Below are 12,302 nucleotides of genomic sequence, written 5' to 3'. Positions count from 1 at the left end.
CCCCCCCCCCCCCCCCCCCCCCCCCCCCCGCCCCGCCAGCAGCCTCCAACTTCCTTCATCCCCACTAAGCCCCTCCCTGTCCATCTTGGGAAGTTCTCTCTCGGAGTCTGGTTGCCCGGCTGGCTCACCCACTGGCCCGTGCTTCCTGTCCATCAGACCCCACTCAGATCCCACTTCCTAAGAGAAACCTTCCTAGACGCCCTGCCCCTGTGCTCCCAGGCAGCCCCCCTCCCCCACCTGCCCGGAGCTCTTGGCTCTGAGCGTATCCTCCGTCAGCTCTTGCTCGGCGGTTCCCATGTTGCTGTCATGCATTTACCTTATAAGCGTTTTTGTCTCCCCAGATGGACCCCGTCTTTTGGGACACCTCTATGTCCCATGCTGGACACAGGCAGCACCCGGTTGATACTTCTGGAACGGACGAACAAACGAAGCACTCCATATTTCAAGCTTGCCAGGTTCCCACTTGAGAGACTATCAAGAGGAAGAAAAATTTTAACTCTCTTAAGGAAAAAAAAAAAAAAAAAAAAAAAAAGCACACTTTGGGCCAGAGAGGCCATCTAGGTTAATATTACGGAAAGACTAACTTGTCCTGTGAGGCTGTGACGCGGACCAAAGCTAGAGGAGGTCTGACAGGCGGAGCTGCTCAGGACGCCCGGTGGCCTCGGGAGGAGTCTCCGTCTCTGGTGTTCAAGCTCACAGGGGACAGTCTTGGGTCGGTGGGGGACTACAGACCCTCTGGCTGGCTACTCGGACAGGAGAACTTTTACATTTTTCGAGTGCCCAGTCTTACAGGTCTGTGTGGTGATCAGGAAGCAGGAGTGATGGCCTAAGACTGAGGCCACGGCGGAGGCAGCTGGAAGCCCCCCGGGCGTTCGCGGCGTCAGATTCAGCCCTTGTCAGATACTTTCTGAGCAGCTGCTGGCCCAGGCCCTAAGTTCTGAGCAATTAGCCGTGACCAAGATCTTCAGATCATGACTTCTCAGGGGCTGAGATCTGACCAAGGACAACTAAGAGCGAGTTGGATGAGTTTCCCCCACGGACTCGTCTGGGTTGCTTAGGACAAGGGGTTTAACATCTGAATTCAGGAGGTCAGAGAAAGTCCTCCAGGAGAAATGACCTCAAGGTACTAGGATCTGCGAAGTGGAGAAGGGAAAAGGGTGAGCAGTTCTGGAAGTTCAATTTGGGAGCATCAAACCTGAGAGACTGTGGTTCTCTGAAAATGCAGATGAAAACGTTCTTATGCAGTCTTCCTGTTTAAAAAAATTTAAAGCAGAATTTTTTTAAAAACGGAAACAAGGTCACGTGTGTAATCCCGAGTTTAAAAGGTGAGTCCGGGGGTCTCTGCGAGGCAGTTGCCGGTGGGCTTTGGGTGTGAAGGAGGTTTCCTGTGGTGGAGGGGAATGCCCGCCCTATAAAAGATAAAAGGGAAGGAAGCAGAGTGGGGCAGGGGGAGCCCACGCCCCTGTCATGCAAAGCAGATCAGCCCAGTCTCTGCCAGGGCAAGTTGCTAAGTTAGTGGGGGTTCTGGGGCCAAGATCTGCCCCCGCCCCCACCCCGATGTGCTCTCTGAACCTGCCCCGGAGGAGCAGGGATCCAGCTGCAACCCTGCAGCTGAAGACAAGCTCTCTGGGAAGGAGACCCAGGGACCCCCCCATGGCAGCTCCTCAGATATCCACCAACAGGAGCTGTGTTCAGGTGGGTTAGACCCGTCTCCACCAACAAGAACAAACAGTGCGTGTGCTTCTTGAGTAGAGGGAGGTAATTCTCACACACACACACACACACACACACAGTCCAATGTGGAGAAAGGACTTCTCCGAAGACGATGTTCAAGTGTTCTGAAAATCTGATTTTCTTTTTTTTTTTTAAAGATTTTATTTATTTATTTGACAGAGAACACAAGTAGGCAGAGAGGCAGCAGAGAGAGAGAGAGAGAGAGAAGCAGGCTCTGCACTGAGCAGAGAGCCCGATGCGGGGCTCGATCCCAGGACCCTGGGATCATGACCTGGGCCGAAGGCAGAGGCTTTAACCCACTGAGCCACCCAGGCGCCCCTGAAAATCTGATTTTCATTCTGGCTCATTGATTAGGATCCAAACTCAACTCCATTTCTGTCTTTCACCACCCCTTCACTTTTTTTTTTTAAGATTCTATTTTTTAAAAAATTATTTATTTATTTGAGAGAGAAAGAGCAAGAGCACAAGTGGGAGAGGTGCAGAGGGAGACGGAGAAGCAGGCTCCCCACTGAGTGCATAGCCTGGACCCTTGATCTCAGGATCCTGAGATCATGACCTGTGGGAAGGTCAGAGGCTTCACCAACACCCAGGTACCCCAGATATTTTATTAATTTAATTTATATTAATTATTTAATCATTATTAAATAATACATATTTAACTTATTATTTAATTAACTTACATTAATCTCTACACCCAACTTGGGCCTCAAACTCAGAACCCTGAGATCAAGAGCCCCACATACTCCACCAATGGAGCCAGCCAGGCACCCCCCGCCCCCGTCACTTTTATTCAGTGGGGTGGTCTTCTCCTGCCCCAAATGAGAACTCTGGTCTTGGTTTCTGTCTCAGTTCAGAAATGAGAACTTCCTGTCTCATGAAATATACAAAATTTCAAACTAAAATTCAAAGCAATCTCCCCTTCCCCTGGCTTGGCTCTGTCTCGGGCTGGAAGCTGACACTGGGGGATGGGAAGGACCCTCTCTCCTCAATCCCAGCTTACCCCCGCACTTCTGCTGCCCTGAACTCCCTTCCCCAGCCTGTCTCCTGCCTTTCCAGGAAGGCCAGCAATGATGGAATCATTCTCACAGGGCCGAGTGGCTTTGCTGTCTGGGGGTCTGGCAGACGGATACGATGGTCTCTTCCTCCGAGGAAGAGTTTTGTCAGTTCTAAGAGTTTCCACTGGTCCCATCTCTCCTACCCTTGACCCTGGGTGGCTGCATCTCTATTCTGGGTGGTCCTTTGAAGGTTCCGCCCCACAGCCCCTGGACATCTGGCCAGCCGTCCCCACTGAGCGGCACCAGACCCACCACCCAAGCTGTGTCTCCCTGCCGACGCTTGGTGGCCCGCCGTATTCCTCCCCTGACACCAAGATCCGCTGTCTGCCTGCGAGGACCCCAACCTCAGTGCACGACGGTTTCCTCTCTCCCAGGCCTGGTGTCGGCCCCTGTCCCCTGGTCCCCCATCCCTGCGGGGCCCGCAGGACAAACCTCCCCAGTCCTGTCCTTCACCCCTCTCACTAGCCCCCCACTGGAAGTGGTGAGGACTCACAAGGAAGTAACAGCTGTTTCCAAAGAAATCTCTTCCCAGTCTCCTACTCTGAGCTCCCTACCCCGGGGGAGGGGACCCAGAGCAGTGACAAGGCTCCCCTTCATTCCTGCTGGTCTGCTGACCCCTGTCCCATAGCCCCGTGGTGGGACCCCGCAGGGAGCTTCCAGCTAACATCCTGCGGGGGTTCCCTTCCTGCAGCCTGGGGCGCAGCGGACAGCTGCGTGAGGGCTCCCCTCCGCGCCCTCTGTGCGCACCTCTGCTGCTCCCTTCCGGGCTTTCAGGGAAGGAGCGGAAGGCCACTCAGCCCAGGCGCAGTGCCGCGGGACGTGGGGGGAGAGTGCAGACCCCAGAGCGCTCCCAGCCATCGACACACCCTTCGTTCGTTTTCTCCTGTTCCCGGGTCCAGGCGTGTGTTCCTCATCCTTTCCGCTTGGTTCCGAGCTCACCTCCCATAAAGACGTCCTCCACCCAAGTCCATGTCCAAGGCCCTGCTCTGGGAGGGACCTAGATTATGGCACAATAGTACATGATAAGGTAGTTGAGCCAGTAAAATTTAGATGCCCTGGATTTTATGGGCAAATCCGTCACTGAGAAGGAATAAGCCCCCACCCCAGTTCTCCTGCCGTAACAGCCCTGGGAAAGAGGAACCGGGAGAAGCAAGTCCTGCTCTGATGGAGGGCTGGGGGCAGCGACAAAAGGCCAAACCCTTCATCAGTCTCTCTCCTTGGCTTCTCTTTAGGTCTGGAAAGACGGGGACTCACACAGCAAACCATGACCCTGGAGGAGCCATCAGGTAAGTCCCCAACAAGTCACCTCCCTCTCACAGCAAAGCCGGTGGAGATGTGCGCGCCTTCGATTTTATTCCATCTGCCCGGTCTGCCTTCTGTTGTGTCAGGGTTAAAAGGCTGGTTTCTCAGCCGCACCAGGAAGGTGTACCCAGAGCGGCCACTGGGGACAGAGGGGACAGCAGCCCTCCCTGCGGAGGAGGGACCGGCCCTCACGGGGTCCCCAAGGTGGGAGAGAACAGCCACACCCACGGAAGCACAGGGATCTGCCTGGTAGGACCGAGAGACTGGGTTGGAGGAGCTGAGCGGAAGCGGGCAGGGGGGTGGCGGGCGCTGCCAGGAGAGGGGCAAGAGCCAGCCCCTGGGCCTCACGGGCAGCTTGGGCTTGTAAGGGCCCCCCCTCGCCAGCATTCGCCTTTCAGAGGCAGGAGAAATACAGCAGGGAGGGGAAAGCAGAGCGTGGGGTAGAGGGAAAGTTGTATCGCTGTTGGTTTTTTTTAAGATGGGAGAGATCCGAACATATTTAAATGTTGAGAAGAGAAACAAGCAGGGAGTGGGGATGGGGAAGCCGGACATAAAGGAGCCAGGGGACGAAGCGCGGCCCCACTGGCCCCCGAGGAAGGGAGGGAGCTCAGACTCGGAGCCCAGCAGGAAGACCCAACCTTAGGTTGCAAGGTGGTGTTTTAGCCGAGTCAGGCGGCCGGAGAGGGAGGTCGGTGTGTCTGCGGCACGTCAAGGGGAGCCCTGCCTGGCGGTTCCATCTCCCCTGCAAAGTGAAGACCACATTATTGGCTGAAACCGAGGTTGGAGGTGCGTCCAAGGCAGGTGTTTTAGGAGAAAGGACAGGCTTTGAAACAGATGAGGGGACTCTGCGTCCAGGTGTCTGGGGGCTGTCCCAGTTTAAGCCTGTTGTCCCCGCCCGATTACCTGCAATGCCCCTTTTCACTCTCAGAAAGGGTCCTGTTTGCAGGACACATTATGTGTTTACTCTAGAACAGGAGCGAAGTCTTATCCATGAGCTGGCTAAGCTTTGAGTCCCGGGCCACCCTTAGCTTATCTGGCCAAAGAAGTGCCCCGCAGATCTGGCGGGCGGCGGGGGGGCCAGGGGTAAGAGAACGACCCGCAGATCCGCGGCCTGCAGGGAGCTGCTCACCACACCTGCTCCTCGGGGCAGCGGGGAACGGAATGAGACGACGAATGAGATGAGCCGGGCGCACCGGGAGGGTCCGTGCCTGCGAGCTGTGCCTGCCGATGACCGCTGGTGAAGTGGAGAGACCAAGGGCTTTGGTGCCAGGAGGCCCCGGAGCCCCCGTGCCGTTGGCCAGGGTCTGCGACGATGGAGGAGAACACACAGGGAGTCTATGGTACAGGACATGAACAGGTTATTCCAGAACGTTCTCTGGCAGGACCAGTGAGCCCCGGTCCGGGAGGCAAGGGCCAGGCGCAGCCCCTTGCATGCTCTGGCGGGGAACTCCTTCCTCGTCTCTCGTGCATCCCAGATCCCACACTGGGTTCCCACACGCCCCCGTCCTTCCACTTCTGTGTCAGGCGCTCTGGTTCCCAGAACGCGGTTTGGAGCACGTGCAGGCAAAGTCACACGCAGTGCCAGGGAGGGCTGGTCACAGGGCCGGCTCCTTTTTTTTTTTTTTTTAAAGATTTTTTTTTTTTATTTATTTGACAGGCAGGGATCACAAGTAGGCAGAGAGGCAGGCAAAGAGAGAGGGGGAAGCCGGCTCCCTGCTGAGCAGAGAGCCCGATGCGGGGCTCGATCCCAGGACCCTGAGATCATGACCTGAGCTGAAGGCAGAGGCCCAACCCACTGAGCCACGCAGGCGCCCCAGGGCTGGCTCCTTTGGCTCCACTCCAGCCCCAAGGAATCAGGGGGAGGCTGTGGGGGGAGGGGCCGCAAATCCACCTGCTGCTTAAGGTCCCCTGGGGGTTCCAGTGTGCGCTTAAGTTTGAGAACACCACACTCTGTTCTTGTGTTTCACTGAAACCGAGAGGAAGTTCCCCAGCCTCCCCCGTCATTAGCCTTTGTCTTCTGTCACAAAAGCTTTCTCTCCCCATGAGTAGGGCAGTGAGACTGCCACCTTCTTGGGCTGGGTTTCCTAGAACATGAGAGGGTCTCTGGGGCTTTCAGTCTGTCCTCCTGGGGGCCCCCCGGGGAATTTGGGAGCACCGTCTCCCAGGAGATGGGAAACAGGTGTGAGGCCTGGGAACTTGCACCTGACCCGTCTGCTTTATCCGTGGACATGGGGGGTGATGAAGCAGAACTTGTTGGATGCGAGGGCGCTATTGCCAAAAGAAAAAGAGTTTAGAATCTACTGGTCTTGTCCAGCCCCTTATTTTACAAATCAAAACCACAAAAGGCAAAAACAAAAACCAGAGGGCCTGGCATCAAGAGGTCTGAGGTCGCACAAGGCAGAGCTGAGCCCAGTCCTGGGTCACCTGGTGTCTTGCTGACCAGACCGGACTGGAGTAATTCTGCAGGTAACAGACCTGTGTCTGGTGATGTCCCAGAACACAGAAAAACCTCAGTAAAGGGGTGCCTGGGTGGCTCAGTGGGTTAAGCCGCTGCCTTTGGCTCAGGTCATGATCTCAGGGTCCTGGGATCGAGCCCCGCATCGGGCTCTCTGCTCAGCAGGGAGCCTGCTTCCTCCTCTCTCTCTCTCTGCCTGCCTCTCTGCCTACTTGTGATCTCTGTCTGTCAAAAAAAAAAAAAAAAACTCTAAAAAAAAAAAAAAAAAAAACCTCAGTAAGTGTTGTCGCTGTTGGTGGAATTATTAGTTTGTATTTGTATTTGTTTGCTCGTTGTATTGAAGACTCGAAGCTCAAAGAGGAGGGTGCAGAATAAAGCTGGGGCCTGGGTGGGGGTGGGGTAACGGGGCGGGGGGGGGGGGGGGGGGGGGGGGGGGGGGTGGATGAGGGGCGTGGAGGAGCGCACGCGATGGGATGAGCACTGGGCTGAGTTATACAAAACTGACCAATTATTCAACGCTACCTCTGAAACTAATGATGTACTGCGAGTTGGCTAATTGAATTTAAATAAATTTTTAAAAGGAAAAAAAAGAAAGAAAGCCGTGGTGGGCAGCCCACGCAGTTCTGTGCCTGATGCTGTTTTTCTCACGGAACTCACCTGGATCCGACCCCGGCTCTCGCATCCCAGGCTCAGAACTCCAGCTCTTCCACATCCCAGAATTGACCAGAACCTGGGATGCTGCCTGATATCACCGCAGCGGTCACGAGCTGATGTATACAATGACCCCCTCGTCCTACAAGTATTTACGAAGCTCCGGGTGAGTGCCAGACGCTGCCCAGGATGGGGACAGCAGCCGTGCGCAGGAAAACGTGGAGGCCCCATCACTGAGTGGGGCTGGGGTAGACCGGCAACAGAGGAGAAGCAAACAAATCCATGACATTGGGTAATATGAGACTGACGCGCTACCTACTGCGCTCACGAGGCACCTGACATTAGGTAATAAAGTGAGAACTGAGCCAGACCAAGTCATGACCCGGGACGGGGGCCAGAAATCCACGCGGTTGAGCGCGCTGGGATCCCCCACACCAGCAGTAGCCCTCCGGCCCCTGCGTGTCCCACAGGGACAGTCAGTTTGAGGGGTTATCAACAGAAGGCTGCCGGGAGCATGGGATTCGGGGCACAGAGGCGGTCGGGGTCCAACAGTTTCGTGACAACCCGCCGTGCCCATTTCCGTGGTGCTCCTTCAGCCAGGCCACTGGGCCGCCACGGGTCGACTGTCAGAGCCCCAGACAGAAGCCAGCAGCCACCGTCAGGAGTCACCTCTGTGACTGTCGTTGCAATGCGTCCACAAGCACCCCGTCTTGTTTTTCTAATAAGGCAGGTACTTCCGTTGGATCATTTGTTTCTTTGGGGATGATTTGTAAATCTCATCCCGGATCCACTAATTGGTCAATGTACTGATTTGGGACTCCGAAGGCGACCTCAATTTCCCCTTCTCCAGGGCTACCTGGTCCTCCCCGCCACTCGGCGCCCCCCAACACACTAAATACTTTCCGAGAAATGCTGCGCTCCTCATCTCAGATAAAAAACGGCTCCCTCTTCCCCATCCAGTTCCCCAAAGAGCAGATTCCCTAGAGAGGTTTCATGACACCCAGTGGGTTCAGCGGGCCCTCTGGGTCAAATCTTTCCTCCTAGACAAGAGAGGGGCTCTCTGGGGCCTGAGCCAGAGCACCGAAGGCGGCCTGGGGGCCAAGCCATCTCCTGGAACTGAGAGGGTACCCTTCTCCGAGGGGGCAGCAGCCTGTAACAGACACCAACAATGAGCCATGTCCCCTCAATCTGTGGACATGCGTAAGGAGTGGGGAAGGCCTTGGGGACCCCCATCTACTAGAAGAGGAACTGGAAGGTCATAAGGAGAAGTGGAGAATTAGCGGCTCCCAGCAGGCCGCTCTGTGGGAGGGGGAGAAGCGGGGGGAGACTGGTCCCGGGAACGGACAGCTCCTGGGGCCGCGGACCGCCAGGCCGGCTGACTGCGCGCTGGGAGGGCGCGCAGCAGGAGCATGGGGCCGGGTCCGAACTCGACGCTTTGCAAAAGCTCGCCTGGTTCCGTGTCCCCCGAAGTCTGTGCCACCCAGTTCTACCTTCAGACCGGGGGATTCTCAATGTTCAAAAATATCCACACGGCCGCTTCCTCAAAGGAAGTATGAAGAGAAACCCAGTTTGTGAAACACAAGTGGACTTTTCTGGTGGGAGCTGGAGAGTGAAGCCCCTCTCGTCGTAAACCCCACGGCAGCAACCGGGGCCCTCAGGGTCCCCTGGGGGCGCCCACTGGGGACTGACGGACAGGACAGCAGGGAGAGGGGCTTCTAGACCTCCTCCCTCTTACTTACATGTTGGGCTTATGGAAAGATTTCTTGGGGGGCAGGGGAGAACTTGCCTTTCAAAAACCATCCCCCCACTATACTAGAAATTCTTTAAAATACTGTGTTGGTGTTTTGTTGTTGTTGCTGTTGTTGTTTTACCAACTTTGTAGCTCTCAAATCGCAAGAGAATACCTCACCCCGCTCTGAGCATGGTCAGCTCTAGCCGAGGTTATCACAGCTGGGGTGCGGGGAGTTTGCCCCGGCCTTGGAGAATCACCAGCCCGGTTACGGCAGAAAGCCAAACCACATCCCGCAGGGACCCTGCCCACTGGCCCTTCCCAAGCAATTGGCCGCGGGGCCCAGAGCCTGTGTGGAGGGGCATGAAGCAGGAATAGTCCGGGGGTCATGGACAAGACGCAGTGAGAGACGCAGTTTGCCATTGCCTTGAGATGGGCATAGACCTGTCCTGTGATGCCATAGACCTCGCTGCCATCAGGGGACAGCCACACCGGCGGCCTGGCCACTGCCAGGACAGAGCGCTGACGTGTGCCCTTTGGATCCTGACCTCGTTCCTGGCTCTGGCTCCTCTTTCCACCCTGCTGGCTTTGGCTCATTCCCCCGACGGACTGGCAGCTTTTCGCAGCCTTTCGCAGACCACACGCAAGAGGCTCGCCGCAGGTGCAGTCAGAGAACACGGCCCACCAAGCACAAGCTGCAGAGGTTCCCAGAACCACCGGGGCTTCGGTGATCTGCTAGAAGGATTCCTAGAACACGCTGGAAGCTTTTACATTCACTACTGTGGTTTATGACAGGGAACGGCGACAGATTGAGCTCAGCCCAGTGGGGGAGTCCGTCGGCCCCGGAAAAGAGCCGAGCGTATCCTCTCCCCGAGTTACACACCTGGCGTCCACGTGACCACACGCGTGGAAGAGCTCACGCCGGCCTTGGCTCCCACTGCTGTTGGAGGCTCCCCGCTCTCTGGCTTCCCTGCCTCGGGAGGCACATGGAAAGGAGACCGAGCACAGCCACCTCGTCCTCTAAGCAGCAGCAAGCGGGACAATCCCCGGGGTCGGAGAGGAGCAGTTTGCAGAGGAGAGCCGGACTCCAGGGTCGGAGTTGCGGAAGAGCAGCTCTCCACGCAGGCCCCTGCTCCGATGAGGTGCGTCCGGCAGGCAGAAAGGACTCCCAGTCCCTCGGCAGCCTGGCTCCAATTTGGAGTCCCCTGGGTGACGGCCGCCGGGACGGCACTCAGGCACGCCCGGAGCTCAGGAGGGAGGCAGCTGAAGATGCCCAAGTCACGTCTGGGAAGACCGATTCTTCGTACTCTCTGTCTTTCCCTCACGTTTCTCTTTTGCTTACCCCAGTCTTCACTACGTACTTGTCTGAAGGGGTCAGCCACGTGGGAGAGGGAAAACAGGTCCCCCAAAGCCCAGCACAGGGGGCATTGGCAGTGAAGCACGGCGAGCCTCTGAGAGAAGGCGAGCCTCAGGGGCGGGGAGAGTGTCGGGTCTCTGGGGTCCAGCTGCCCCTCCCCACGAACCGGAGAAATGGGCTCCAGGCCCAACTTGGCTAAGCCCTGAATTCGGGTCCTGTCTAAGAAGGCAACGCTTCCCTGCAAATACATCGACCAAGCAGCACACCGGCTCTCTGCTCCGGCAGGAAGGGGGGTTCCTCTCACTCCGTCTTCTCTCCAAACCACTCCCAGAAAACACCCCATTAGACTGTGTGGCAACACAGGCTGCTTCGGGTTTTGTGGTGCAGGGGATTCATCTGTGCTCACGGCGAGGTACCCCCGAACCCCGGATGTTAGCACATGGGTCCCGTGAGGCTGCAGCTTTCTGTCCCTTGACCTTGTGACTGGCCACGTTCAGTTCCCCTTGTCCCCTTGTGGCTTGCTGGGCACAGCTGCCAGAAGGAACGCTTGCAGAAGTGGGGTGGGTAGGCGGAGTGGTCGCAGGGGTTACAGAGCAGGGGAAGCGGAAGCTGCGGGCTGGTGTCCTCCGAGTGGTTTCACAGAAGCCCCTCCAATCCCATGTCTCCGGCGTCCACCCCGCCCCACACATGAAATCTCGCTGATTTCTTTCTGGTCACTATGTTCCGCAAGTTCTTCTTTTAATATGCAAACAGTGCTAGGAAGATAAGAGGAAACCACATCATATCTTCTTAGAAACCATTCTGGTACGTCTGTAAATGTGCCCGGAAAATGTAAATCTTCCCGAGCCGGCAGGCTTAGATGAGGCCGTGTGCTCCTTTCAGTAAATGTGCTTAAACACTTAAAGCAAAGGGCTTTAAATCAATCTAAGCTTCAAAGGGCAGGAGTTAAGAGTCAAAGGACGGGCGCCAGAAAGATACCTTCTTGACTGGAAGAGCCCCTCGTGGGTCTCTATGCCATGAATGACACAGACAAAATAACATCTTCTTCTACTCCAGTTCAACTCAACAAAGATCTCTTTAATGCTGCCACAGGGAAGGCACTGTGCTGGCTAGAAATGGGGACCAAATGGCATACGGCAGCCCCATTCCCAGGCGGCCTGGCCACGCAAGACCAAACACACAGACACACAAAGCCGAGGCGGGGGGAGCAGGAGAGCTGGGAGGGGGAGGCAGCCCACCGCGTCGGAGGGCTCTGCCGGCATCCGGAAGGGATTTGCTGGCAGCCCGAAGCGGGATGCGTTGCCTGTGAAGGCGGTGACAGGAAGGAGACACGGGGAAGCGAAGTCACAGGATGCTTCAGGAAACATCCATGGTCGGGTCTGCATGGAGCATGGGGCGGGAGCAGGAGAAATAAGAAAATCGGGAGAAAATAAGGGTGGGACTGAAGATTGGGACCCTCGGAGCAAGACCAAGGCCAAGGGGGTTGGGGCCGATCAGCAACACGTCTGCTGCTCCTCTGTGTTTCTCCTGCTGCTGCTGCTGCTGCTGCTGCGAACTCCTCCCGCCCGCCCGCGAGAACGGTGGTGCCAGGCGTGCTCGCAGGAAGGGCCCCGTAATCCTTCCTTCCCCAGACATTCTCCTCCCCCTCCCTTCCCCGCACCCCTCCCCCCCAAGATACCCACACAGAAGAACAACCCTGAAGGTGCCACTTACGTCCTGCCGTCCTGCTCGGGACAGGCTCCTCTCTCAGGGTCGTACCCTGCCCTCAGCACCTGCCCCGGGACAGCCACAGGTCTGCGAGGCTCCGTCCCTTGCGGGCAGCCAGGGGCATAGGACGGGTGGGTAGTTGAGGAACCGCAGCCTGAAGTATCCCGGGCGTGAGTGTGGGCTGGGGTTCAGAGGTGGACAGGGAGGCTTCCCTTTCTGGAGAAGGGGTCCCCAAGTTACCAGGAAAAGCAAGAGATCAGATCTCCCCAAGAAGATGTTTCCTGGCCACGTTTTTTTTTTTTTTTTCATGAG

The 12,302-nt window shown here is 56.7% G+C and overlaps 1 long non-coding RNA gene across 1 annotated transcript; it reads left to right on the top strand.

Moving 5' to 3' along the window:
• The first annotated feature begins 316 nt into the window (after window positions 1–316).
• On the top strand, window positions 317–11,158 carry LOC132025800 (uncharacterized). The gene is made up of 3 exons (XR_009406695.1): window positions 317–1,325; window positions 4,022–4,075; window positions 7,128–11,158. It is a non-coding gene; the product is annotated as an uncharacterized LOC132025800 (long non-coding RNA).
• Window positions 11,159–12,302: the final 1,144 nt, after the last annotated feature.

This window comes from Mustela nigripes, chromosome 10 (genome assembly GCF_022355385.1).
Source record: "Mustela nigripes isolate SB6536 chromosome 10, MUSNIG.SB6536, whole genome shotgun sequence".
NCBI classification, from domain to species: Eukaryota; Metazoa; Chordata; class Mammalia; order Carnivora; family Mustelidae; genus Mustela; species Mustela nigripes.
Note: the sequence above shows the minus strand (reverse complement) of the source record. Positions and strands in the feature narration are given on the sequence as shown.